The following is a 26,560-nucleotide window of genomic DNA, read 5'->3' as shown; positions in this document are numbered from 1 at the left end:
TGAAAACAAATGACTCCTTGCAAGAGGCAGGAGATAAAGAATAATAAATACATTTTATGCACCACCTTAAAAAAAGGGCTCCGAATCCCCATCCATCCATCAGGAAATGTAAACCAGAGCTCAGGCAAAACACACACACACGCACACACAGGCACGCGCTGGGGAGATAAAACTTGTTTCAAGGAAAACATGATATTGTTTAAAAATAAATATCTCGGAGGATACAAATAGACAGCCCCCGGCCCCCGTGTTTGGTTGCATAAATTTAAAATAATTAAAAATACAAAGCTTGGATTAATCCCGAATGGTAGAGGCCGCGGTAAGGATGGGAAGCCCTGCTGTGCTCGGGGCTGTACAACGTGTCTCCTGAGAGGCAATCCCTGCCTCTGATCACGGTTGTGGCTCACCATGAGCGGTGGGACCCCCTTCACTGTCCACCCTCCGCAACCCTCTTGGACACCTTCTTCTTGCCTTGGGGGGTGGCCAGGCGCTGCAGGACCAGACCCAAGGTTTTCCCCGCCTTGCCCTGGGGTAAATGCAGCCAACATCCCTGGAAGTACGGGAGGTTTCCCCAATCAGTTCCCCTTCACTTCCCCTCATCCCTGGATGGTTGCAAGATGCCCATCGTCGCAGCGTCAGGGCTCTCCCAGCTCCGCGGGGATGCAGCCCTGTTGCTATGTGCTGCTATCAACACCCTGAGAGCTCTGCTTGCCTTCCCACCATCTGCTGCCTGCTCTGCTCCTGGCTCTGTCGTCTCAAGGAGAGCTCAGATATTATCTGGAGAGAGGAGTTCAGGTGTCTGCGTGGGGAAAGGAGCTTGCTTCGCCCTCCCCGGCTCCCACGGCCAAGGGCAGCTCTGCAGGGCAGCCTGGGCAGCCAGGCCAGGAGCCTGCTGGATGCAAAACTCAGGCAATGATCACTAATAGCTTTTTAAAAATATTATTATTCCTGCGGCTGCCAGGAATTAAATGAAGACCCGGAGAGCAGAGCAGCTTGCAATGGCTCTCTAGGATTACTGCTCACCCAAGCTGAGAGATTGATCTTCCTCTGAGCCTCCCAGCCCTCCTACGCTCGGGCTGATCGTCTCCCCACCTCACTTTGTCCTAGACGGAGGAGAGCGGCAGGGCAGGGGGAAAGGAGGAAGGGGGATGCAGATGCCAGCTAGAGCCCTGCTGCTGGCAAAGGGTTTTCTGGGGAGGTGATGGAGGAGCTAGCGAGATGCGTTTGATTCCTTGAGATCTGCCTTTTCTTTTCTTTTTTTTTTTTTGGGGGGGGGGGGGCAGCGAAATTTCCCAATTAGCCCAATCAGGCTGGAGATCCTAGGTGTCAGTAGTGAGTAGCGCGAGGGAAGGCGCCCGGAGAAATCAAGGCAGCCGAGCCGGACTTGCAGCCGTGGGAGAGCGGCGGCGGCGGCTGCAGCGGCGGGCGCTCGGCGGCGGCGGCCCCGCTCCCCATCCCCATCCCACCCTCATCCCCATCCCATCCCCATCCTCATCCCCTGCAAACTTCGGGACGAGGGAAAACCGGCTCCGGGTCGTCGTCCTCCCCCCCCCCCCCCCCCAGCGACAACCTGCGCCCCCTCTGCCTGCTGCCCGCTCCCAGAGGTGGGTGGGCTGGCGAAAGGAGGAGCAACCGGCCACTCTCTCTGCAAAAAAAAAAAAAAAAAAAAAAGAACAAAAAGGGATTTTTATTATCATTTTAAATTATTATTATTATTATTTATTATTATTATTATTGTTGTTAATATTATTATTACCATCCCTCCGTGGCGTGCTGGGTGCGGGTTGCCACCGCACTTCCCCACACCTCTCCGGCTTTTTCTGGGGGGGGGGTGGGGGGAGGGAAGAGGGGTGTGTGTGTGTGTGTGTGTGTTTGCAAAAGAGCCTGGGTGTCAAAGCCCGCTCCGCAGCCACCATTGGAGAGAGGAGGGCCGGGGAGGAAGGGCTGGCGAGACAGCCGCAGTGCGAGCCCTCGCAAGCGGGAGGGCAGCGGCGCGGCGGCCGCGGAGCCGGGCGCGGAGCCGGGCATGGCCCCGTAGCGCATCGCCCGCCTGCACCCAGCCAGCCAGCGCGGCTGCCTGTCTCCCCCCCGCCTTGCTGATTTGGAGGCAGGGGGGAGGAAGGGCTGGGGGAGGGAGGGAGGGGGTGATTTGGAGGGGGGGGGGGGAGTGAAAACTGGAGCTGCTTTTTTTTTTTTATTATTATTATTATTTTCCCTCTTCTTCCCCCCCCCCCCCCCCTTTCTGGGCGATCCAGACGCGGTTTGCCCAGTGCAGAGAGAGGGGCTCCGTGTTCCGCCTCCGTGGAGTATTTGGGATTGGAGAGAGAGAGAGAGAGACACACACACACGCATACACACACACACACACACACACACACACACACACACTCACACACACACAGAGACCATCTGCAGTGTCAATGCGGCGCCTGCTCTGAAGACTGAAGTGGGGGGAAAAGGAGAGGAATTAAAAAAAAAAAAAAAAAAAAAGGAAAAGGAGAGAGAGATCCCCAAAGCAAGCGAGGAGCCTGCCCAGGTAAGGAGCCCCGCTGCCTGCCCGGGGCAGCGGGGGGCTTGCGGGAGGCGGCCCGGGAGGACCAGCTCGGCTGCAGCCGTGCCTGCCTCGCACCCCGGCAGGACTCGGGGGGTCCCTGGGAGGGAATCCCGGGCCCCCCCCCGGCCCTTTTCCCACCCCGGCTCCGCGGGAGGGGGCTGGCGGGGACCCCCGCGGGGCAGCGGGCTGAGCCGGGCACGGCCCCTGCGGTCCTTCCCCGGCTGTTTTGGGACGGTGCTGAGAGGGGGGGGGTTCGCAGCGGGGCGCCCCCCGGTATCCCCCGCTCCAGCACCCCACGCCGGTGGCCCGTCCCCCCCCTCCCGGTCCCCAGTGCCTTTTCCCCCATGCACAAGGCTGAACTTTTCTCCCCGGAGCGAGCGGGACCAGCGTTGCAGCCCCGGCGGCGGCTCTTCCTCCCGCTGGGGGGGCATTTCCCCCCCCGGTGCCCCAGGGCCAGGGGGCTGCATTTGCAAACTTTTCCTGCTCCCGACCAGGTCTGCGGCTGAACGGGGCTGGAGGCAAGAGCCCTTTTGCCGGGGAGGATCAGCGCCTCCCGGGTGACTGCCGGGGACGGGGACAGGGGCCACCCCGGCGGGGACACCTCGGGGAGAAGGGGGGGATCCCCGTCCTTCGCCTCCCTGCAAGGTGCCGGGGAGTTTGGCTGCCCAAACCCAGGCTGCGGAGTCCGCGCTGCGAAACCTCCCTGCCTCCGTGCATGTGTGTGCTGCAACCGAAACCTGCGTATTGATGCTCTCCGTTTATCAGACATATGCCCTTAAATTATGTAGACAGGGAGAAGTGATCTAAACACCGAGCCGCACATGGTTTTGGTAGAAATATAATACTCCGGCGGCAGATGAGTTCCTGCCAGATAAACAAGCCCGCTTGCACAGCCCCAGCAGGGCTAAGTGCTGTTTGGGTTTGTAGCGGCTGCATGTGGCTTTTACATACCCAGCCCGGAGGAAACCCTCCTCCTGGGGCTCCATCTGCTCCCCTTTCCGCGCAGGGATGAAGCCCTCCGCGGGGCGGAGGAAGGCACGAAACCTGCCACGCTCGCCTGTCCGAAGGGACCGGGTGGAAAGCGCGCAGCCGTGCTCCTCGCCCGTAAAACTTCCACCCGAAAGTCTGCTCCGCTTCGGCTTGCAGCCCCGCTGCCGCCAGGCAAAACCGTCGGCAGCCGTGCGAAAGGGCTCGGGGCTGAACGCACCTGATTTTCATGGCTTCCCTCTCCGCCGCCGCGATGTCGCACGCGGGATGCGACGCGCTGGGGAGGACGCGGGGAGACCCGGGCTGTCCAGGTCGCTGGGGCGAGCGGGGCGCAGAGGGGCGCTTGGGATGGGCGATCCAGGGATGCTCTTATTCCCGGGGAACAATAAAGGTTGCAGGGGATTTTGCAGCCGGCGCCATCCCTCCCAGCCTTCTAGGGACTTATCTTGAGCGTGCACCAGCCCTGCACAAATATTTTGGAAGGCGTAAAGCGTGCTAACTTATTTTCTTTATCTCGGTTTCACCCGGGTCTTGTTTATAGAAGCCGGCTAAATCCGCGAGCGGGTAGGACCAGCGGAGCATGGGGTCGCTTTGCCTTCTCCGTGATTTTAATTACAGCGTGTGCCTCCCAGCGTGAGATTAGGTGTTTCCTTCCCCCCGGCTAAGCCACTGTCTTAAGGTCTTGGGGATCAGAGCGGCGTTTCATTTGCGGTTTTAATTGCCTCGGAAAGTGTTTGCTCGCTTGTTTGTTTGTTTCTATCTGGGACCCTTCATCAGAGCCGGGCTTCAAGCGGCGCAACAGATGTGTGCCCGCTTTTTGTGCGCAGCCGGGTTTAAACACGCCACCCCAGCCCCATCACGAAAGCCGGGGATTTTCTTCCCTCCTCTGCCCAGACCCATCCTCCGTGGGGGTGTCTCCTTTCCTAAAGGACCGCTCCAAGGCTTTGCCTTTCTGTCCCGTCTTAAATTCGCGGCGCTCGGAGAAATCAGTAAGATGCAAAATAAGTGACAGATGCATGATGTAAGCGTTGTTTATGTCCAAGACGGGTGTTTTAAAATACACGCTGATGATCAATCACGCTGCTGCTTGGAAGCTTTCGCTTGATGATCGGAACTGCCTTGTAGGCGCTGGAGACTGTTGTTAAATCTGTTTGGCGTGCAATCCAGCACCTGGCTAGCAGAGGGATAAGTGCTATAGAAAATGCTAAGAGACACACTGAACTTCTGCACCAGGAAAGGAAAAATTCCAGCCTTTCCCGATGCTTTCACCTGCAAGCCTCCCTGCCTGCATTCGCGGTGTGCCCGGTGCTATGCAGGCTGGAGATGCGGCGAAGCAAAGGGCTCAGCACAGGCGTGAGACCTGTGACGATCAGCTGCCGCCGGGGAGGCAGAAGTGGTCTTTGGCAGCCAGATCCCCGGAGGGTGGTGGGTTTCGGGGCTCAATTGCACGTTGAGGTCTCCGGGTCTGCAGGGTGAGATGGGGAGGAGGGACTCTGGAGCCCCTTTTGTGCTGCATCTTTCTCCTCTTAGTGAATCATTTTGTCTCTGTATCCCGATTTTCTCGACTTTGAATGGATGTAATAAAACCTACCTCCTTCCCGGAGTGCCGGGGTTTGATTAACATGCTCACGCACCCTCAAGATGAAAAGCATCGAGAGGTCTTACGCCAGTCTGGTGTGCTGAGGGTTAACGCCGTGTTGGAATTAATTTCTTGTTTGGAAGGAAACTCAGAAAAGCTTCCTAAAAATCTGAGAATGACGCTGTCGCGGTAGGCTTGTGCTCAGCTTGCTAGTGTGTTGTGTTCCTACGTAGGGAGGGTGTTAAAGGTAAGGCATCCGCGTTTCGGAGCTGGCGGTGCCGAAGTTGGTGGCTTGGCATGACATACAGACATTTTCGAGCAAAACAGCGTTCTGCGATCGTCTGTCTTGGGAGTCACTCGGCTCGTGTCGCTGCAGCCTCAGAGCCCCTCACGGCCACCCCAGACCTCTTACTAGTCATGATACCCCCCAAAAGTGAGGTCCTATATTACTAAGCGCAGCTGAGGGGCAGAGTCACCCCTCCTCAGTGGCAGTGGTGGGTCTCCCAAGTCCCAGCCTGTGTCCTGCCCACTTGTCCCCCCTAGGCAGGGACGCAATTTGGGGTATGACAGTCTCCCATGGCGCCTGGTGCTGAGCAAAGGCCCTTTCTGGTCACCACCAGCACGGCAAAAGGCTTCAGAGGGCTCTTTCTTACTCCTTCCTCCTTGCTCGTTAGGCTCCGTTAATGGACAGTAACCCCGCCAGACGCCCAAGGCCACAGGACTTCCTGTCTGGGCAGCGAGTCTGAGCCACACGCTGACTTATTGCAGGATATCGGTTATGAGCGTGCTTCCCTGCATGCATGTCTTGGGGTTAAAAGCACTTTATATCCCCTAGGTCTGACCTCTTGATGAGCCTGCGCCAAAAAACAGAGATAAATATGCAGGGCCCTCAAGATGCTTTTTACTCACACTCCGGAGTTCTTTATAACAGAGAGAAAATACCCACCTCCCCCCGGTGCAGATAGGGAAACTGAGGCACAAAGTGAAAGGCTCAGTCTGTCCCACATTTGTTGGTGGGACTCTTCACCCACCACCATGAAATTCAGCCTGAACTCCAAGTTGTATTTAGAAATGAGAGCAGTGACCAGTCCCCTATCCCTTGAGCCCATGCTTCAGCAAGCAAATGCAATGTTTGGTTAAAACAGGACACTTGTAATACCGAAATTTTTGCAGCTAAAATGACAGATGGGTGCTTTAAAATGAGAAAAGCCTCATTCTGGATTAGCCCATGGGCCAAGAACAGTTATACACCCATGTATCTTGGTTCCTGTATCTTTATAATTGAATAACAAATGTTTTTAATAACCCTTGAAAATGGAAAGCTTGTTGCAAAAATGAGAAGTATTATAATACTGACAGTCTGTGTGGCAAATGTTTTGAAACTGGCATTCCTCTTTCGTTTTTTGACTCATCCCACTGGAACTGCCTGGTTTTCTTTGTTCCTAATAGGCGCATATGCTCAGCTAAGTTTGCTTGTTCCTTGCTTCATTGCATCTCGTAAGGTGGAAAACAGCCACCCAGGCAAAAGGCTCCAGGTCTTTGCACCGTACCCATACAGCGGGAGCCACCGTAGCGTGACACCTTACCTGAGACCCCCTGCCCTGATCCCCCCCTACCTTTGCAAAAAGGCTCTGTGAGCCCTTAGAGCTGCTCTGAAAACTTTTGAACAGGCATGTTTTGGTTTGGAGACCCAATAGTCAATTCACGTTAGACACCTCCAATCTGTGCAGCTCAGTGCTCCAGGCAGCATGAGCCTTATGGGCAACACATGCTCTTCAACGGTGATTCCTGGAACAATCTCCCCATGGAGAAAGCCAAATCTTTGTATAAGGGTAATTTTTCCTGTTGTTTTCCATCTTAAATGCTAACGTTCATAGAAGAAATCTAGTGCTCAGGGCTGGAGAAGAGCCTGAAGGCCTGAACAGGAGCAGTTATCAGATTGAAAACTACCATCCACACTACGTTGTCTATCACCAGGTGGCTTTGGCCTCACTTTGGGGACTTTCTCTAGAAAGACCGAGGTCCTTTGCAGGCCCTGTGACTTGCTTTTGCCCCATGTCTCACTGCTGAGAAGACTTTCCAGCATTGCTTACATAGCGGATACTGTGGAATAGAAATCCTGGCCCCAAACGAAGCAAACAGGCTGAGATTCACAGACTTCTTTTGCATAGGAATAAAGAAAAACTGCTGCCGAGACCGGCTGGATTTGAACTGGTGACCCAGAAGTGATACCTTTGGTAGCCGTCTCTCTCCGCTTTCACGCCTGATCTCTAAGTTCCCCTCCAGCGGTGTTATCTGTACACGAGTGGTCTGCCTGGGTTTCCCTACCAAGCCATTAGCTATAAATTTACGGGAGCTGACTGGCACTAGAATTTGCCTTGTCCTTCTGACAGGGCGAATGTGTGGCTCTAACGCAGATAATATGGGATAGGTTTCCATTACAGGCATTTGCATGATATATACTCACACACTTTCCCCTCCCCAGAGCTCGTGCGAGGGCCAGGGGAATAAATCTCGATGCCTGGTGAACCCTCACAGCCAACGCTGCACCAAATGCATGTAAATATTTGCAAAATGAGCCACTGCGAACTGGCCGTTGAGTCTCCTTAAGCATAAAACACTGTATGGGGGAGGAAAGGTGAGGGAGGTGATAGACTTTTCCGATCCTCGCGTTGTTTTGCTTTAAAATCACAACGAGAGGGCTAATATTTATTTATTTATTGCGACTTCTTCTGAAGTGAGTCACACGCACTTACTAGCAACAGCCCCCTGATGCTCATTCGCAAAGCGCCGCGCTGGCGAGTCTATCAGCATTAAATTGTTTGGTGACTGACTTTAGAGTTATAGGAATCGGAGCAATGAATTAGCAGTATATCAAATCCTGGATGGCTCCACACCTAACTGCAGCAAGATTTAAATTAAAAATACCTTGCCGACATGAAGCACTCATAAGTCAAGCGCTGGAGTTCTGTCAGTCTGGGCTTCAGCAGGGAGAGCTCGGCCCCTTTGAAACAGAAACCACGGCAAGTCCACGTATTGATCCCCAGCTGAACTGGGAAATTGCCACTTCATTTCTTTTATAAACTGTTCTTTCTTTTTTTTTTTCTTTTTTTTCTTTTCCCCCTGAAGGGGAGATGGTTGTGCTAGGAAGTTGGGGAAGGGTTTGCAGATTTGCTGCAAGTGCGTGTGGCCCCGTTTGACTTGGTTAGAGTATATTTGATTGCAAAAAGGGATTTATTTGCTTTTTGTGACCGGGGATTTGTCCATAATGTAGTGCTAGAAAGAAAACTCATTTAGAGACTAAGGAAGTGTATCCTGTTACAATTGCCTATTGATGGAGTAGCAAGCAGTTGGTGTGCAACACCGCTTTGTTTTACTTTACGGAAACTTATGTGGGGCTGTCAGAGGGAGACTTTGATTCTATTAGCGAGTTGCCCCATGGCCCTGAACAAGTCCCTTGGCTTAAATCTTCATTTCACTACCCGTAAAATGGGGGTGGCTGTGCCGCCGCACCCTTGCGGAGCACTTTGGGGCCTGAAGTGACTATCGCTTTAGCCTAGCCATCATCTAATAGTCATTTTGCTCTAACGACCTGTACAAATGAGTCACTTTTCTTAAGTGAGATGAATAAAGCCAGAGAGATTCGGACTGGGAACTCAGATGTCAACCTAAGGAATAGCATCATGTGCATGGCTAATAGCCGTTAATACTCACTGGCCGGTCCCTAGGCTGTTCCCCCATCCGCTCCTGGCTGAAAACGGAGGCTTTCGGAGACAGGACCCTGTGCTAGGTTGGAGGAAAAGGCTCTGTCACCATCAGTCCACTGGGGAGCAGAGAAAGAAGGTGAGTTAGGGCTATAACCATACGAGTTTCGGAGTGAATCAAAGGCTTTTTCTCAGATTTCCTTTGATGGACAATTTAGGAAAAAAAAGAGAACCAGGATAAACATGTCTGCATGGATCGCTAGCTTAAAAAAGTGAGTTTCTGGACTGTTTTGGGAAGCCCATTTCATTTTGTCAAGGTTTTGGCGCACATCTCTGCTGCTCGCTAAGAGCAGAGGACCGCTTAGGGTTTCATAAGCCTCAGGCATGTGTGTACGGTGTTATTTTCATGGCTTCCCTCTCCCCTGCAGGTGCGTCACAGCTGCGGGGCATCTCCTCTTTGTGGTTGCATCTCTCCCTGTGCGCGCTCCCCGTCTCTGTGGGTCTTCCCGGCTGCATGGGGAGGTTGCCCCCAGCAGCAGCCCCCTTTCCCTCCGGCTCTGCCAGCACCCAGGACTCATTCAGAAGGTTGCAAAACCTTCGTGTCTGGTGTCCGGAGTGATATGGGGTGTGCATGCATTGCATTGCCTGGCTGTGCTCTGCATCGCTCCCCAGTGCTGTTGGGGGTCGTATACCTCCATTGCCCATGGGGCTGGGACCCCGGGCTCTGCTGCTCCAGGGTATCCAGGCCTCCCTGGACGGCCCGCAGCTCCCTGGGGTCAACAGCACCCTGGGGGACAACCTGGAAGGGAGAATGGTGGGTTCAAGGCCCTGCTCTGCCACCGACGGAGTCAGGTCCCGTGGGGCGATTGCCTCCTCACCCCAAAGAAGACAGGATCAACCCTGAGTTTTCCTCCTGCGCTTAGCTGCTATGGTGATGAGTTGCTATAGAAACACATAGTTAGCATTATTATTTATTATTGAAAGGTGCTTCTTTTCATCTTTTAAACGGAGGGTCGTGCTAGGAAGAGCCCAATGGTGGGTGTGGGGTGCTGCCCACCCTGGACACCTGGGTCCGTGGGTGAGGCTTCCCCAGGATCTGGGTTTTAGTCATGCTGGAGACAGGCAACCACGCTGCGCTGGCCCAGCGGGCTGATCCGGTTAAACAAATCCCCCCCAGTATGCTCCCGTCACAGGTTCCTTCGTTCGTCAGATCCATCCTTTGGAGGGGGATTTGAGTGAAGCGTTTCATTATAATGAGCTTAGTTATTTCCAAACTAGTAATCGCGTGTCGCCATTTGGTGCAAAGGGTTTGCATTAAGTTCCGTAATAATATGTCTATTCATCCATCACAAATACTATATTCACAGGACCTTGTAGTGATTGCCTCGTAAATACCTTCTCTTATCTCTTTGCATATGCTGCTCCTTGCTGTTTGCTGAAGTCCCCCCCGCTCCTCTGCAAACCCATCCCTCCGCGCTGGGAGGCAGGGAAGCTCCCCTGGTGCTGCCAGTGCTCCTGTCCCCAGCTCCTGCTCTGCCTGAGCCTGCCTGCGGCCAGGGCCCTGGCCGGGCTGTGCGGGGACACGTCCCTCCTGGGGCCACCTTCAGCTCCTGCAATGCCAAGCAGAGCCAGCAGCGCTCGGGCTATCGCTCTGCCCTCCCTCCCTCGCTTTCCAGCCGCTGTGCGTGGGACAAATCCTGCTCTTTGCTCCTCCCTAGCTGATCCAGGAATGGATGCTGGGGGTAGGAACAGGGATGCCAAGCCGGGCACCTCGGTCCCCTCCTGCAGACACTGGGTTCGTGGCTTCTCTCTGAAGCCCGCAGCGTTGCGTAGGTGGCTCTGCAAGGATGCCTCCCCCCATCCTACCGTCCTTTGCACCCGGGCAGTGCCGGGGCCCTGAGGATGCTGAAATAGCCGCCGGGGTGGCTCGGTGGGGCCGGGAGGTGAAAAGCTGGGAGGATGGAGGGGACATCCAGAGGCACCGGGAGGAGCTGGGCTGCTTTTCCCCTCCAGCTGGGGCAGGTGCAATGCGCCCCGAGGCAGAGGGCTCAGTTTTGCTGGTAGCAAGGATTAGCTGCACAGTTCTTGCTCCTTCCCCTCTCAGCTCTAAAGGACTCCCTGGAAAATGCCTGGCTAAAAAAAAACCCGACCCCCCCTCCAAGCATAAAAAGCTTCCCTTGATGCGGAATTAACAACTCGGAGCTAAAGTTTCAGGGCTGGCCGACGTAGCTGCGGGCAGGGATTTTGCAGCCCCTCCTTGCAAGCCTTGCACAATGCTCCAGGTGCAGGGCTGGCTCCGCTCCCCAGGGTGGATGTGCCCCTGCGGGATGGGGGAGGGATGCATGGATGGCTGGACCAGGGCAGGTTGCTGGATGTTGAGGGATTCAGGCATTGGGATATCTCTGTGGTTGCTTGCAGAGCTCAGACCTTGAAGTTGCCTGAATTCCCCTCTGTCTCCCCCTCTCCCCATCCTGCCAAGCTGGGATGTGGAAACATCCTTCCCAGCCTTTGAGGAAACAAAGGGAGGCTCTTTAAAGCCCCCCCTCAAGCAGGAATAAAACACCTTCCTTTTGCAGGGTCCATTTCATCGCTTGAAGTTGATCCCTTTGGGCTTTGTATTTCCCTTCTCAGAAGCTGAGCGCCCCACAGAGAAGAGCCAAAAACTCCCTGGGGTGCAAGAGCAGGGTTCAGGGGTCCTTCCTGGGAAGTGCAGCTTGGAGGCTGAGGGAGAGAAGCTGGTGTCCACAGTGCAGGTACAGAAGGCTTAGTGCTCACCCCTCCATCTGCCAGAAAGCCCTGCAACCCCATGGGCTCTCTGCATGCCCAGGAGACAGAGCTGCCTTCCAGAAGTGACCTCTGAGGCTGGATGCATCCCCAAGCGGGATGCAAGTGGACGAAGGTGCGTTTTTTTTCTTGGGCTGTATCTCTTTGCATACCGGTGAGAGCACATCTTCCCCTGTCTCGTCCCCGCAGAGTCGCACCTAGCTGGTCTCTGCGGCATTGATGGTTGGGAGCACCTTGCTGGGGCAGGAGATGCTGCCTAGTGTCCTGCATGACCCGCACCCCTGGTGCAGTTATGCACAGCACTTAGTGGGACCTCCCCTAAAAGGATGGGGAGCATCCTTTTGCCCCTTGGCTCTTTATGGCAATTGAAAACCTGTCGTGTTTTGGTAGGGTTGCCGATGTGGATGTGGGCCTGGGGTTGTTGCTTCCTTTTTTTCCCTCTCGGCTTTCTGCAGGCTGCTTGGATACTGGGCTGTAGGACTTGCGCATTTGGAGAAAGCTCATCCGAGGGTTGCCACCGCTGCGGGATGGCACCTTGGATCCCACCGCATGCTACACTGTGAAGCCTCAGGTTGCTCTCCAAACTGCAGCTCAAAACAGAGTCCTTTGGGCTGCTGGACTTGGAGGGACTTTGCAGCCTCTGGAATTTCCTTCCGTGATGGCCCCTGGGTCCCAGGAACACCTCACTGTGGTCCAGCGAGGGGCCTGGGCAGGAGGTCGTAGCTGCATCCCTCTGCCTGGAGAGCGGAAGGGAGACGAGCCGCATGCGACAGGAGTTGGACACTGAAGACTATGCCTGTAGGATCCATGCAGGAAGGTTTTTGTTTTTTCCTCCCTTATAATGGACTTGCTGCTCTTGCCTGCCTTTGCAAGGCAAATAGCTGAAAGAGATGCCTCTGAATGAAAATAACAACTTTTAGGACTAATTTCTCTCTGCATAATGTCTCAAAGAAAGCAGGAAAAGGAAATGGCAAGCGGGCGTAATTAAGTAAGTATTACCCATTAGGAAGGGGAAGCAGCTATCAAGTCGATTTCCATTTCCTTCTTATTTCACATGCCTGTTTTTTCTGCCTCTCCAGGAGGCAGTGTGTGGAGTAGGTCTCTCCTTAGCTTGGAGAAGTAGATAATCAGAACATGACGCGCTCCGAAGCTGTTTCCAAAGCGTTCCAAATCAGGGCTAAGCTGAGGATTTTTGGCATTCTCACAAGCCCAACCGAGCTCTCCAGCTTCTGTGGGACCTAGCAGGGATTTATTTCCCGTGTTCACGGAGGGGAACTGAGGCACAGGTGGGTAGCAGGACTTGCTTAGGTGCATATTCTTGGTGTGTCTCACCTGTCTGCACATATTTCTCTTTATTTCTCCCATTCAGTGTGGAAGTAGACATAACTCCTTGCGTCCTGGATGCTCTCCTGTATAAACCGGGGTTTTTGAAGTGTGAACTCATGGAGATGCCCTGTGTTGCACTGGGAAGCGCATTAGGGCTGAGCCCCCTCAGACACCACCCAGTCCATCCCTGCCCGACCCCAGAGCTCCGCCTTGTCCTTCTGGCGGTGGGACCCCAGGTAGCCCCAGGTTGCTCTCCCAGTTGTGCCCTCTGTTGCCTGTTAGGATAACACGTTCCCGGTGTGGGTTGTAATTACAGAGCCATCAGCGGGTGACTGCAACACGTTTTGGCAAGGATGCGGGATGGATTACGCACCAGCCTGCAGGAGAACCGCTTGCCTCCCCCCTCACCTGCCCCCCCCCTGCTCCCGAGTCTGTAAGTGGTGTTATTAAAGGCTGTCAGGAACTGCTGTCATTGGCACAGTCAATGGCTGACACAAGGCAGCCCTCAGACTTTGACTCATCTGGAGCACACGTACACACACACACACACACACACACGCTCTCTCTTATGCATGAGCCAGAGAAAAGGCAGTTTCTCAGATGCTATTTGGGCCCTTTTTTACATTTGTTTTGGAGAAGGAGTCTTGATTGTCCTATTGCGCAAGGAGACTTTGGTTTTTCATTGCACCTCATTGCTAGCACGTGTCTGGCTCTCTCATTCACTTGCAGTTGAAACTGGGGTTCCCTTTTCCCAAATATGAATAGATGCATATGCACACACACATATATATAATGTATAAAACACACACAGTTATACACACATTTGCATGCACACGCGCAAAATATACATGGTTACAAAATGCCAATCTGTCCACCCTGGATTTTTTGACTAATCGGTGCCAGCTTTGCTAGCACACAGTTCAGGAAAGAACTTGCAAGTCCAGGGTGAGATCTCTAGAGGAGGAAGAGCAGCTTGCCTGCACGTCCAAGGTTGGGACACAGAAGGAGGGACTTAGGGCAAGCCCAGTTCCTTTTTCTCTCCCACTTTGCTGTGCTGTCCATCAGGCATCGGTGGGATTGGGGCTCTTCTAGCTTGTGGGGAGGAGATGTGGGGGAGAGAGAGAAGGGAAACCTTTGAGCTCTGGGTTTCGCTCCACCACAAGACTGGTGCAATCTTGGAAAATTTTTTGTGTCTGGGAATGTGGCTTCCCATGAGCTCAGCTGCTGTAATGCTTTTCAGGAGCACTCAAGTGGGGCAGCAGCAAGTTGCCACGAGTCTGGAGCAGATCCCCAAGTGATTGTGACCAGCTGGCAATCTGGTTTCTTGGTCCTCGCTCTTGCATACACTTATGCTTGAGGAAGACCCCAACGGCCTCGTGCTCTGGCTGGTTAATGCACGTGGTGCAGAGATGTGTTTCTTTCCAGCAGCAGCCCCATGCAGGCTGCTTTCTTGCCCTGTCACCTCTCCTTTTGAGGGGAGCAGGGAAGAGCTACCATCTGCATGTATGGATGATTTTCAGGCTTTTCGTTACCTGTGCAAGGATGGGGAAAAGTTGCAGTGCAATCCTTAAGGACTGTGCCCCTCAGCTTTGCAGCAGAGAGTTGGAAGGGGGAAGAAAAGGTGCTTTGCAAGCAGCAGTTTTATTTAGCGGTCGTCTTCTCTTGCATCTTGCTTCCCCTTCCCCAGTAACACAGACAGCGGAGCAGCTTTATTTCATAATAAACAAAAAGGTCTCCAGGTGCAGGTTTGTGTTTGCCTGTCTCTTCTCTGCTGCTCTCTGCTAGTTGGTGACTTACTTTGCCACCCATAATTAGCCTCTTTCAAGGTCTCATTGTTGCCGGGCTGAGGCAGAAGGTTATTACAGCAACCGCCTATTCTCGAACATGGAAAAATCCATCCCTTTTTGAGTTCAGTGTTAAGAGGGAGCAGATTTTAGACTGCAATATGTTGTTGCTGTATGCCTGGAGCTTGTCTCCGCAAAGGTCAGTCCCTCACACAGTTTGAGTAACTCCCCTGGTTTTAATTTGGCTTTTGCAGGCATGTCACTTATTTCTGTGGGGTGTCTGTCTAGGGCATTCAGACCCTGGAGTTTCCCGTGTTGAGGTGCTTGGGGATTCAGATTTGTAAGAAAACGTTCCTTTTCATGTAGACATTTTGCTGATACAGACTTCGTACAGCCTTTTTAATATGACTGTGGAAAAAAAATGAGCATGAAGTGAAGACAGAGGCAGACAAAAAGAAGGTCTTCCATTAGGGAATAAGACTTCTTAGCAGCAGCAGAGACCTCTGGTAGCCACGGGCTCAAGCCAGCTCGAGCTTCCCAAGGAGCTTGTTGAAGCTCCAGTGCAAGGGGAGAGAGAGCAGGGTCACGGGTATCTTCATCCCATAGCTCAGCGGTGAAGAAATCTAGCTAGGTTTGATCTTTGGTAGGATGCGAACCCACTTCTTTCATCGCTCAAGAGCGTGTCGCAGTGGTGATACAGCAAAGCGTTGCTCATGGGAACATCTGGGAAAAGAGGAGCCCCTGAGCGAAGGTTCGCTGACTTAGAGGTAGGGATGGAGGTGCCCATCTGCCGGCATGGCCACGCTCAGCTGGGCACCCCTGCGCATCGCGGGAGTGGGCAGGCGGCAGAAGGGACCTCTTTCGGGCCATGATGATGCCGTTACATGCTGGGTGAGAACTGAGGGGTGAAGATGTGTGTTTGAGCTTTCTAGGCAAAGGAAAGAGTCAAATACCTATGGTATATCAAATGCCATGCTCTGTTCCTATGAGACTGAGTTATTAGCGAGAAGGAAGCTGACCTTCTCCCATATTTATGAACTGAATCTCGTTTTCTTTGTTTTTGTGTATTTTTTTTCTTTTTTTAATCTCCACAAGCCTGTTACAGAAGGAGCTCAATACTTCAGTTCACAGGAAATAACACTTTTTTTCATTTTCTCCTTCAGTGGATTTATTTTTTTTTGGTTTTAATGCTGGTTCAGAGGAACAGGCTTTATTCCCTGTAGCTTTTCTGCTTTTCAGTTTGTTTGACACACTGAAAATGGACATTGCTGCAGATATGTGTGTGTGTCCATTAGCTGTCCTGAGGCCTGAGGGTATTTCCCGTTAAGGCTAGCAAGGGTGCATCTCATGGAGCTGAACAAACACAATATTATTTTAATATTCACAGCCCAGCAAGTTTGATAATTAAAAGTAGTCAGTGTTTCCCTTACTGCCACACAGATCTATCCTTTAATTTTCTGGCTGTCCTCTCTCCAGCCTTCACCAATACAGCATTTTCTGCATGTCCTTTCCTGCAAGAGCTGTTCTCGAGGATCTTTGGAGTAGCAAGTCCTTTGGAGCCCTACACAGAATCCATTTCCTTTTCCTCCCTTCTTCTGCCTGCAGAGAGCTGATTTTTGGACGCTCAAGAGCTCTGCGTTTCCTGAACATAAGTTCCTTGGAGTTATCTGAAGCTACTTTGCTGAAGTACATACGTGACTTTTGAAAACCTTGGCCATTGCATTCACATACATATATATATTTTTAATCTGTTCTCTCTTCCCTCCTGTTTTCTTTCTCTGTCAGGAATCCAGCTGTGCAACATGTGGCACTTGTAGGACTTGGAAGGCAGGAAGATCAAGCAAACACAGAGCTTTCAACAGAAGAGATAAATTTCCAGAATAAATTCAAGCCACGTAGGCCCCGTCTGTTTTAGTTTTAAAGCCCCGCTGGTAGTGATGTGTGGGAGCTGTAGATATAAAGTAAAGGAGAGAAGAAGAGTTTATTTGTATTATTTCTGGCACCTTGGTAGAAAAATCTCTGTTCTGAGGTCATGGTGTTTGGCATAATGTCAGTCTGCATGGATCGCACCAGAGAAACTGCCTGTTGAGCGCTACCTTGCAGCGCGTTTTGAAGGCAAAGAGAGGGGAATTTCTACACCAAGTGAGAGAGAGCGCTGTAGCTGAAAAGAGGAAAGTGCCGGATTTGTGGGGGCGTGTGGGATGCAGATGGCTGCAGAGGAGAAATGTCTCGTTCTTAATAACACATCGAATTGCGATTGCAGTTTTACACCTGTGTACGCCGTTAAGATTTTTTTCTCCCGGCCCTTCGGTGCTTGGCAGGGCCACAGCTGTGTGCTGCAGGCTCCTTTCGGATGAGGATTTCCTGCTTGCTGAAGTGACAGAGAACAGGTCTGAGTTTGATGGGCCCAAAGCGTTGAGCCATGGCCGATGTTGGCCTGGCTGGACCGGTGATTTGGTCTGTATGGCATCCTCTATGTTTCCTGAGTGTTTGTGTGTTGGCCAGCTGAGCAAAGAGGGATGCTATACGGGCGCGTTGCTTTTCGGAGAATTCTCTTCTCAGTGCTATGCTTTTGTTTTACTGAGTTAAAAATATATATATAAGCCCTAAAACGGCACCCGGGTGCGCTCCCCAAATCTGCTCCGATAAGCTCGGTAGCGCCTGGTTCGGATCAATGCCACCAGCAATGCAGACTGCGATTCCCTTCCCCTGCCCCCTGCCTTTTCCCAGCAGCTTGCAGCCGGAGCAGATTTACAGGCTCTCGCTCTTGAAGCTAGGGCAAATCTCAGCCCGTCCTCCCACCCGAGCGCTTACATCATGTTATTAAAATCCATCTGCAGCCACCCAAGCCTCCGCAGCCAGCCCCAGGCTGCGCGTCCGGGCCGCGCGGGAGCCGGGGGCTGTGGCAAGGCGCCGGGTGCTGCAGCCCCTTATCCGACGCCCCCGGGGCTGGAGCACAGATGACGCTCGCCACGAGCTTCTTGCTCCGGCTGAAGCGGTTCTGACGGCATATGGGCATGGGTTTGCATGCTTCTCATGGTATTTAGGAAGCCTCTAGTGCTCTGGACTGCTTTCCAAATAGCCGGCGGAGTCGGGGAAGAGAGCGACAAACTCTGTTTTGGAAAGCGGCATGAGCAGAGAGAGGGAAGCAGGAGGAAAACGGGTGCAGGTTTGCCCGCTGCAATGGCCCACGGGGAGCAGAGGGCATGTGAAAAACAGTCCCTGGCGGATCTTAGCCTTTCCGCATCTGTGCATCTGCTTTGGGGTATTTCTTCAGGTCTTGCACCCTGTGCTATCAAGGCTCCCATTTCTAATGAGCGGGACTTCATGAGCAGAAATGACATTCCCACGCCCCCGTGTTGAAAATGCCCCTCGCCTGAGACACAGGTGCCTTTCGACTGTGTGTGAAGAGAGATGAACAAAGCAGATGGTGTTTGGATCTGGATTAAATTAGAGTTTGGGGTGACATTTTGCTTGCAGCTGACTGAGCAAATAAGCAACTTTCTTCTGGGTAGTATGACCCAGATTTGAAACCACAGGTTATTGCAAACCCATAAACTATCTGTTCTTTTGCAGACTGAAAGGACTCAGATGCTTGTTTCTGGTGCTGGGTTTTCTCTGTAACACCTATCCTAACCCAGCTAATGCTTTGTGGTGATGGATCTGCAATTATGAGGCTGTGCAAATAGCTAAAACAATTGCATCACTCTCCTTGTGGCTGCTCTAGGATGATTTGTTGATAGGACCAGGCATTTGTTTGTGCAAGCAAGGGGTCAGATCCTGCAAAGTGCAGTGCACCTGCAGCTTCCATTTACGTCTGAGTGTCTGGCCTAGGGAAGATGTTTATGAAAGGAGAGAGAGAGAGAATTTGCCTTTTACAGATGTGCTTGCAAGCTGTCTAGAAAGTGCCGTTGTTGATGGCAGCCTAAAAGCGTCTCCTTTCAGTGTTTGTTTGTGTGGGGAAATGCACATTTAAATTACAGAAAGCTTTAGCAGCAGAGGAGTTGGAGGAGACAGCTCCTCCCTTTCTCCCCCCTCCCCTGGCCCTGCACTGGATGACAGCAGCAGGACTCTGCTTCATGTCATTTCGGGATGCCCTGGACGCTTCCATGCAGATGCACAGCTGAATACGGTGACCGCTGAACAGTTTAAAGTAGCTCCAACAATGACACTCAAGTGTATAATGCACCTATTCTGCTGATGCTGGCAAGTGCTCATGGAGTGGATGAGTTAAGACCGATGGGAATTTACAGCTCTGGAGCCGTTAGGGGATGTGTGTGCTCCTAAAACACTGCACCGAAGGAGACTCTAACAACGAAAATCAGCTGTAGAGGAGGTTCTCCTGGTGCTGTGCGCTTGGCTCTGCAGAACAGCTGGTCTTGTCGCCGTGGCACTGCCCTGGGCATCCAGTTCGTGGGCTGTGTTTGTGGCTCTGCCATGCTGACTCTGCGGGACCTTGGCCAAGTCTCTTCACCTCTCTGAGCCTCTGTCTCCCCGGGGTGTTTTTAGCCCGAAACTTTCCGGAGGTGGGGACTGGCTCTTAGCGGGAGTGTTTTGACTAGAGCCTCTGGTTGCCCTTGCAAGCAGCAGATGTGCTATTTTACCGGGGAGCTGGATGGATGCTTCAGGACGAGGTGTGAAGTGCTGGTGTGGACTGTGGCAGGACGGTGAAATAACAGTGGCATCATACCATCAGGCTTGGTGCCATCTGAGCCTCCCAAGTCGTCTGTGCGGTTTTAATCTATATACACATATGTACACTCCCTAAATGTGGGCCGCTGCTTCTGATTCTGTTGTCTTATAAATGGACAACTAACTCTAGGCTTGGCATTAAATATTGTTCTTGAGAAGGAATTGCAAGGGCATAGTATTGTCCTTTGTTCAGGGAGACCTTCTGCAACGTCTTCTCAATGCACATAGAAGGGTTAGGAAATATGTCGGATAACGTTGCCTAGGCAGCCTGTGTTTGATGTTATGGAATATCATTTGTCCCTTTATACAGTTAAGCAATTACTTTTTTTTTTTTTGCCCTTTTCTTTCTATAGTTGCACCTTTCATTTTGATAAACATTTTCCAAGACCTTGAGAAAGACAGCATTGGAAACTTCTCCCCAGAATTTTAATTTCATGGAACTGATTTGTCCTCCACATGTGTCACCAGCTGGAGGAGACCCATCCTAGGGGAATCTGAAGACTCAGGAGCTATGGGATCCATGCCCCACTCAGGAGGAGGGGATGTTTCAGTTCTGCAATCTTTCCACATGTCCCAGTCTCTGCTCATATCCCCTTTCCCAAATTGTATCTGTGGCAATAGCTCAAGCTCTGTCTAATCCATCCTGGGAGCAGTGGAAAAGTCAAAACCTTTACACGCCGTGTATGGAATGTGATTATTAGATGCTGTAACTTGGTCAAATTTGGGTAGACTTTCAGGGAAGACCAGAAGATCTCCATGACAGCAGGAGAGGACACTCCCAATTTTTAATGCCTGCTCCAGTGCACAGAAGCTTTCCAGTGAGATGGTGGAAAGAATATTACCAAGGTCAAACACAGGAAAAATTAAGATCCCACAAAAACTCCTTTTCTCCTAATTTAGTTCTCAGAATTGTCCAAGCCATTCTGAATGCAACTTTTTACAGAGATGTTAGCCTGAGGCAGACACCGAGTTGGGAAAATTGTCTCCTGAGTAGTTAAGGTTTGTCAAAGTAATGAGGACCTTAAAACCCAGTCTTAGAATAGAACATGTCAGGCAACCTGAGCTATAGGTGTTGCTACTACTGCACAATTATGCATGCACACACTGGCCTGCACAGGGTGTACAGGAATTGCACAATTCCATGCAAAAAAAAAAAAAAAAAGGCTGTCTGTAGGCTGTACAGAATAGATTTGCTCATCTCCTTACAAATGAAGCCTGTATTTGTGTATACAACATATCAGCTCTCTTATAATCTTTTTGTTAACAAATATAGCATGTGATTATCTTTTGTCTATATTATCACGACTCTGTCTCTTGTCTATATCTGACCCTAGCCATATCTGTCCTCCCTGGCTCAGCAGTATCTTGAGACTGTCAAGTATGATTTGGAGCTAGTTATGCTACAGCAACAGCCGGGCAGGTCTCTAAGAATAACTTCCCATTGGCCTTTGTATGGATTGGCAGATAGCTAGGCTTGTCCTTTGCCTTGGGGTGACAAAGTCACTGGAAGAGAAAACTAGTAGCAAACTGGTAATAGTTTATTTACGTATTTTTTTGGAAAGAGGAGGGGGAGTTCAAGCTGTGCCACTGACTCTGCTGAAAGTGCTTGTTGCTCTCTTCCCACATCCTCATCACAGCTTATAAAATGGGGCATCACAGGACTGTGGTGGTGCTGACGTAAGGTATAGACATCAGACTGCCTTTTTCCCCCCCTGAAATGCTCACAAAGCCCCTGCTTATCAGGGTTGTGCCCACACTGCCTCATTATGGCTATCAGCAGAACGAGCACCGTCAGTCCCCCTTGCTGCTGCTGGGCTTGAAATTGTTTCTCAGCAGGATGCCTCTGCTAGCGTGCGCTTTGGGCTCTCCATCAGAGTCCTGTCGCCTCATTCTCCTTTTGGATCGGGTGGCATCTGAGCCGTCCTTCAGCCCGACTGTCAAAAACTCCGAGTCAAGTGGGGATTTTAGCCAAAGAGCTCTAAGGGGAAGTCCTCTGAAGAGAACATCTCTCGTTTGGGCTATCTTGGTTTACTCGCAGGGGTTCTCTCTGAACACAGCAGCTGCAGTGAGCCCCACTTTATTTAGAACTTGACAAAAAGTACTTTTAAGTTAGTTTAGTTAAATTTTATACACCATTTTAAAGTAGTTTTTATTGTGTTTATAAGGGAAAGGTCTCTGTGGACAAGTAAAACCTGCAGTAGATTATCGTTCAAAATATTGTGCTTTATTTTTTCATTTGAACAGAAAAGTTCTCTCTTTGAAGCAATTTCATATCTGCAGAAGATGCCTGGAATTTGGATCTGGTGTACTTTGAAGCAGAACTATGGATGAGACAGCCTTTTGAGATCTCTTAAAGACCTTTTTTTCAAGACCACAGAGTCACAGAAATAGCAGAAACAGACTACTTTTACTTAACACTTGCAAGTTATATGCTAACAAGAATGGGACTTAATTGCCCTGGGTGATACAGAGAAATGACCGTCCCACATATGAACTGCTTAGGGGCTGAAAGACAGCACCTGGTTGGTGAAAGAGCTGGCACATAAAAGGCAGAGTGATAAAAGAAATAGCATGTGAGGGCCTGGGAGATTCATGGGTGCACAAAGACCCACCCACGAGTGTTTGTGCACTCAGTCCCTAGCCTTGGTCATAATTAGCATGTGCAGAGTAAATGAAACAAAAAGATGCATACTTCTTTCTTCTTAATCTCCAGTATAGTAGTCACCATAAAAATATTGCTAACAGTTGCTAAGCTTTCTTCCAAACTTTGGTACCCCTTATTCCTCACGGTGGTACCATCTTTGATTTTCCCAGTCCTGGTGCTTGCACCCTGGCCTATCCGTGCCTCTTTCAGGCTGCTTTGCTCCAGCTGCCTTTTGAATATGCAGTGAAGTCTCAGACCTTGAAGACAGGGGCTTCTTTGAAAGTGGTTTCCCCAGGTCCAAGTATAGATCTCAGTGCTCCAACAACCAGTGGATCAAGGTCTAAAGGTTTTGTTTTTAAGTCCCAGTTTTATCCTTACTGGTGCCTTATATAGGTCTTTTGGAAGAAATAGCAAGAGACTGTAAAGTCACTGTGAATGTTGAGTTACTCTCTGCACCAGGCTTTCGGGAAACAGATGAAGTATGGTCTCTATCTTATCGGATGTGACTTTTTGTGGATTTATACATTGCTAATCACAAGACTTCAGCATGAGATAGAGGACTTGTGTCTCACAGATCTTCTGAAGACTGCAAAGCAGAGGGAATCATCCACCCACTGGCATTCAATGCAACATAAACCATGTTGTATAGCCTGAGCCAGCATGAAAATAGCTGCCTGCTGACTCATGGAGAAACCTGAGGTCAGAGGCTCTTCCTTACTGTGTGGGGATCAGAGTGGTGTTTTAGGGCTCACTTCAGTAATGGGACAGATCCAGAAAATTTAAATGCTTGATTTGGGTACTTGTCAGAGGCCCTTATACCTGGAAGGGAAGTTGCAAGAGTAGCCTTGACTTCTGCAATGAAGGAAAAACCATTTTCCTCAAGGCTGTTCTAAAACGCTATAACTGAATTACCAGCTGGGAACACTTGCTGGGATTAAACCCAGTTCATGTTCTTTTCAGTATTCATCCCTTTAGGGGGAGGAGGAATGCTTATTCCTGTTGGCGTCTAAAGTCCCAATTCGATCAGGGTCTCCTAAACCATAAAGTGCCTTTTAATTTCTCTGCCGTGCCCTCCCCGTGAGATTTGCGTCTCAATTAAACACAGCAGCGTACCGCTTCACAGTGGGAGAATGGAGCCTCAGGAGTGTATGGTGGCTTCCTTGGGGGGAAAAGAATGAGACTTTAATGCAGAGGTCAGCTTATCAATCTGTATTTTTCCCACTCAAAGTAGGAGTGCCAGTCAGTCAGCAATGTTGGGCACTGTTGTGACATAGTTTGGTTAAACTTAATGACTTTGTGTGCTTTTGCTTAATAGTCTGTTTTCTGGAGGTCTATATCGCCCCAGGTATTGGGATAAGGAATAATTTTAAGAGGTTTATCCTCAGAATACTTCGAGGAGACAGCAAAATACTGTTACCTGTGTTGTGGATATTGGAACTCATCCATGGAGACACACACAGAGTCTGATCCAGAAAAGAGAATTTAACCTCAGTCTCTGGATTTGTAGGTTATTTCCATGACCACTCAAAACTCCATTCTTGTTTTGTGGCATTGAATATCTATGTTTTTCACTTGAGTCTCTGTGGAGCAAATTCCTGGAAGACCTCAGAAAACATTACAAGCCTCTCTGCTCTCCCTTCCAAGCAGAAAGGAGCACAGCTCTGACCTGCTTTTGCTGTTAGAAGAACTGGATAACTCAGTCTGAAATACAGGGAGAAAAAAATACCCGCATGCAGTTTTCTCATACAGGGGATCATGAAAGAAGGAAGAGAGGTCCCACTCATGGCAAATGTCAATCCCATCACTTAATGTGCTTCAGGAGGATGTGCAGGTACCAAGATGATGGGCACCATCTGAGTACTTGAATAAAATAACCTGTGTGATGGGTATAAATTGTGCTGTTTCGCTGGAGCTTAAGTGCCTTGCAAACAACCCATTGCTGAAATTAATCTCTCTATTTGGGACAAGCCGCAGCTTTTGCTGGAGTCTGTTCATTGTGGCGAGCTCCAAAGAAAAGATGCTCTGAATCGGGATGTCTTCAAAGAGAGACTTGCCTTCAATTTCCGTCAGGCATTGGACAGGTTGTAAGTTCGGGGAGAAAGGCTTTAGCTGAAGTTAGAAGCTGGTCTTTGTTGAGGGAGTTGTCGACAATGTCTCCATATGAGTTTTCTCTCTGTGTCAGCTCCCAAAGAAAAGCTTCTATCCATGGTAATCAGGGTTTATTAAAGGAAGCCAGGAAAAATCTTTAGCTGAGATTAAAGGGATTGTGTAGCTGCACTTGGTGCTGAATTGCTGTGCCGTGGCTCCGTTGCTGGGAGTCTGCCTAGTCAGCATCTGTGCACGGCCTCCCGTGTCCCAGGAAATGAATAGCTGTGCCTGAGCGGAGCAAAAGTAAACAGAGGAGTGCGCTGCCAGATTAACACTGGGCTTCACTAGCTGCTGAGCCCGTGCAGCGGGCATTCCCTGGTAGCCCTGGGCATGAGCAGGTGTCTTCCCAGCCAGGTGCTGCCCGGTGGAGAGCACACCGGGGGCCATCTGAGCCCATCCCACCATCGACCAGGACCCCGGGGTTGTGGCTGACCCACCATGCAGGAGGAGGCAGTTGGATGTGATTCCCTCCTGCAGTGCTGGCTTTGGGCACGTTTCGGTCCTGCTGTAGATTTTAACTGGTGTTTTTGCTCTGAGCTCCTGGCTGCAGCAGGCCGCTGGGCGGGTTTTGCTTCCTTGGCTCTTTCCAGCCAGGCTCTCATGCGTGACTGCTCTGGTGAGGCCCTGAAGTCTTGCTGCTGACCTTGCAGTGTCCCTGCTGCTGAACGTGGCTATCACAGGGGATCTGCTGATTCAAACCTGTCTGCCACCTTTCATGGAAGGAGGGCTGTGTGCACGTGAGACAGCCAAATAGGGAGATGCTGTCGTCTCTCATGCTCACCCTAGGACATGTTCCTTTCAGGGGCTTCAATGTGCTTCCTCAGACATAAAGCATCCGTCTTTACCTTTTCCCCTTGAAGCTTCCTGGGTTGTGAGGATGGATTCAGCACACTCTGACTTTTCCATCTAGTAACACAGGCACCAGATGAGTTAAAAGGAGCTTGGAAAATTTCTTCCTCTTGAATTTGTTTGCATTCACACTTTTCTTGTCCAGGGCCCCTTTTCCTGACCAGAGGGTTGCATGTTTTCCAGTCTTGGACTGTTCCCGGGAGAGCTCAAAGCAGGACCAAGCTGCATCCTCCACCTCGGTGGTCTTCAATCTTTTTGGAAATGGTTGACAACAGTAAACAAGTAACTACACTGTAAAGTAGTATCATAACTTACTGTCCTTGAGGTGGAAACTAGTCCTTAACCTGAACTGTGTGAATTCAAAGGTTCTTATGGGGAATATGTTATTTGCAAGCTATAGACTAGCGATCCTAGGTCTAAAGGCAAGAGTGTGGAGCAAGACCTTATGTGGGAGCTGACTCTGAGACCTTCCTCTGACATACCTGGTGCTGACTGTGGGCAGAGATGGACTATCCCCTGGATAGAGTCTTGTATGAACTAGATGGCTTTGGGAGAGGTCTTTCTCTGCTTCATTTTCATGCCCTGTGGAGGTTCAGATCCGGCGTAACTTTTCTTTTGGAGGAAGAATGATATCTTCCTTTGGGACCTCTGGATGTCATGAAGGTTGTGTAGCATCACTGCTTGAACTGTGGTCAGAGAAAGAGGTAGCAGGATCTCTGCTCTTTCATGCTTCAAGGAGATAAGAAACTCAACCAGGAGGTTCAGCCTGGAGGTGATGCATTTAGAGCATCCTTATGACCTGTAGGGTCCTCTCAGCACAGCTGCTGTGTGTAAGGAATCCAGCAGAGCAGAGGGGCAGCTGTTTGAGTAAGGGAGAAAAGGGAGGGTTGGGTTCCACCAAAAGAACTTCCCTTACTGATCTCTGGGGCTGTGGGACCTGCGTGACCTCCTTGGGGATCTTGGGCACCTTTGTGAAGAGGCTGTTGAGGGCAGGAGCCACGTAGAGCCATTCAAGGGGACAGTCTGGTCTTGCACGGGAGTCCTGCATGCTGGGTCAGATATCACTGCTGGCTACATCTTGGGGGAAATGGAAGGTGAACCTGGTCATTGTGGGAAGCCAGTTTGGGTTTATTTTAGAAATATCCAGATCAAAGCCTAACTCCAGACCTCACTGTCTGCTCAGTGAGGCCTTTTGTTTATTTGTGCTTTTTTTTTTATAATTAGTCTCTTGCAGGCCAAGCAGTCCAAGAGACGGGGTATGTTTGGCACCATGTTATTTGCCTTCCCAGCTGCTATAATTTTCCCCTGTCCAGATGTGGGCAATGAAAAGATATGCATAAGTCCTGCCTGGTGCATCCTCTGAGGGGTAGTACAAACCATGCTTTATCCCGCAAGCTAAACAACCAGTCCTCCTTGCCTCTGCCCTCTGCTGTTATTTATCAATTAACCCAATTGCAAATTATAGCCCTTAGAGGCTCCAGCAGTGACTGTGGCTCCAGGATGGAGGGC

At 50.8% G+C, this 26,560-nt stretch overlaps 1 protein-coding gene across 1 annotated transcript in view; it reads left to right on the top strand.

Moving 5' to 3' along the window:
* Nucleotides 1-1,563: 1,563 nt before the first annotated feature.
* Nucleotides 1,564-26,560, top strand: part of PLXNA4 (plexin A4) — a 466,063-nt gene continuing 441,066 nt past the window's right edge. The window contains exons 1-2 of the mRNA XM_067317539.1: nucleotides 1,564-1,604; nucleotides 2,256-2,536. The gene's annotated coding sequence lies outside the window, so the exon portion shown is untranslated. The remainder of the gene's footprint in view (nucleotides 1,605-2,255; nucleotides 2,537-26,560) is intronic.

The sequence above is a fragment of the Apteryx mantelli genome, chromosome 1 (genome assembly GCF_036417845.1).
Source record: "Apteryx mantelli isolate bAptMan1 chromosome 1, bAptMan1.hap1, whole genome shotgun sequence".
Lineage (NCBI taxonomy): Eukaryota > Metazoa > Chordata > Aves > Apterygiformes > Apterygidae > Apteryx > Apteryx mantelli.
Note: the sequence above shows the minus strand (reverse complement) of the source record. Positions and strands in the feature narration are given on the sequence as shown.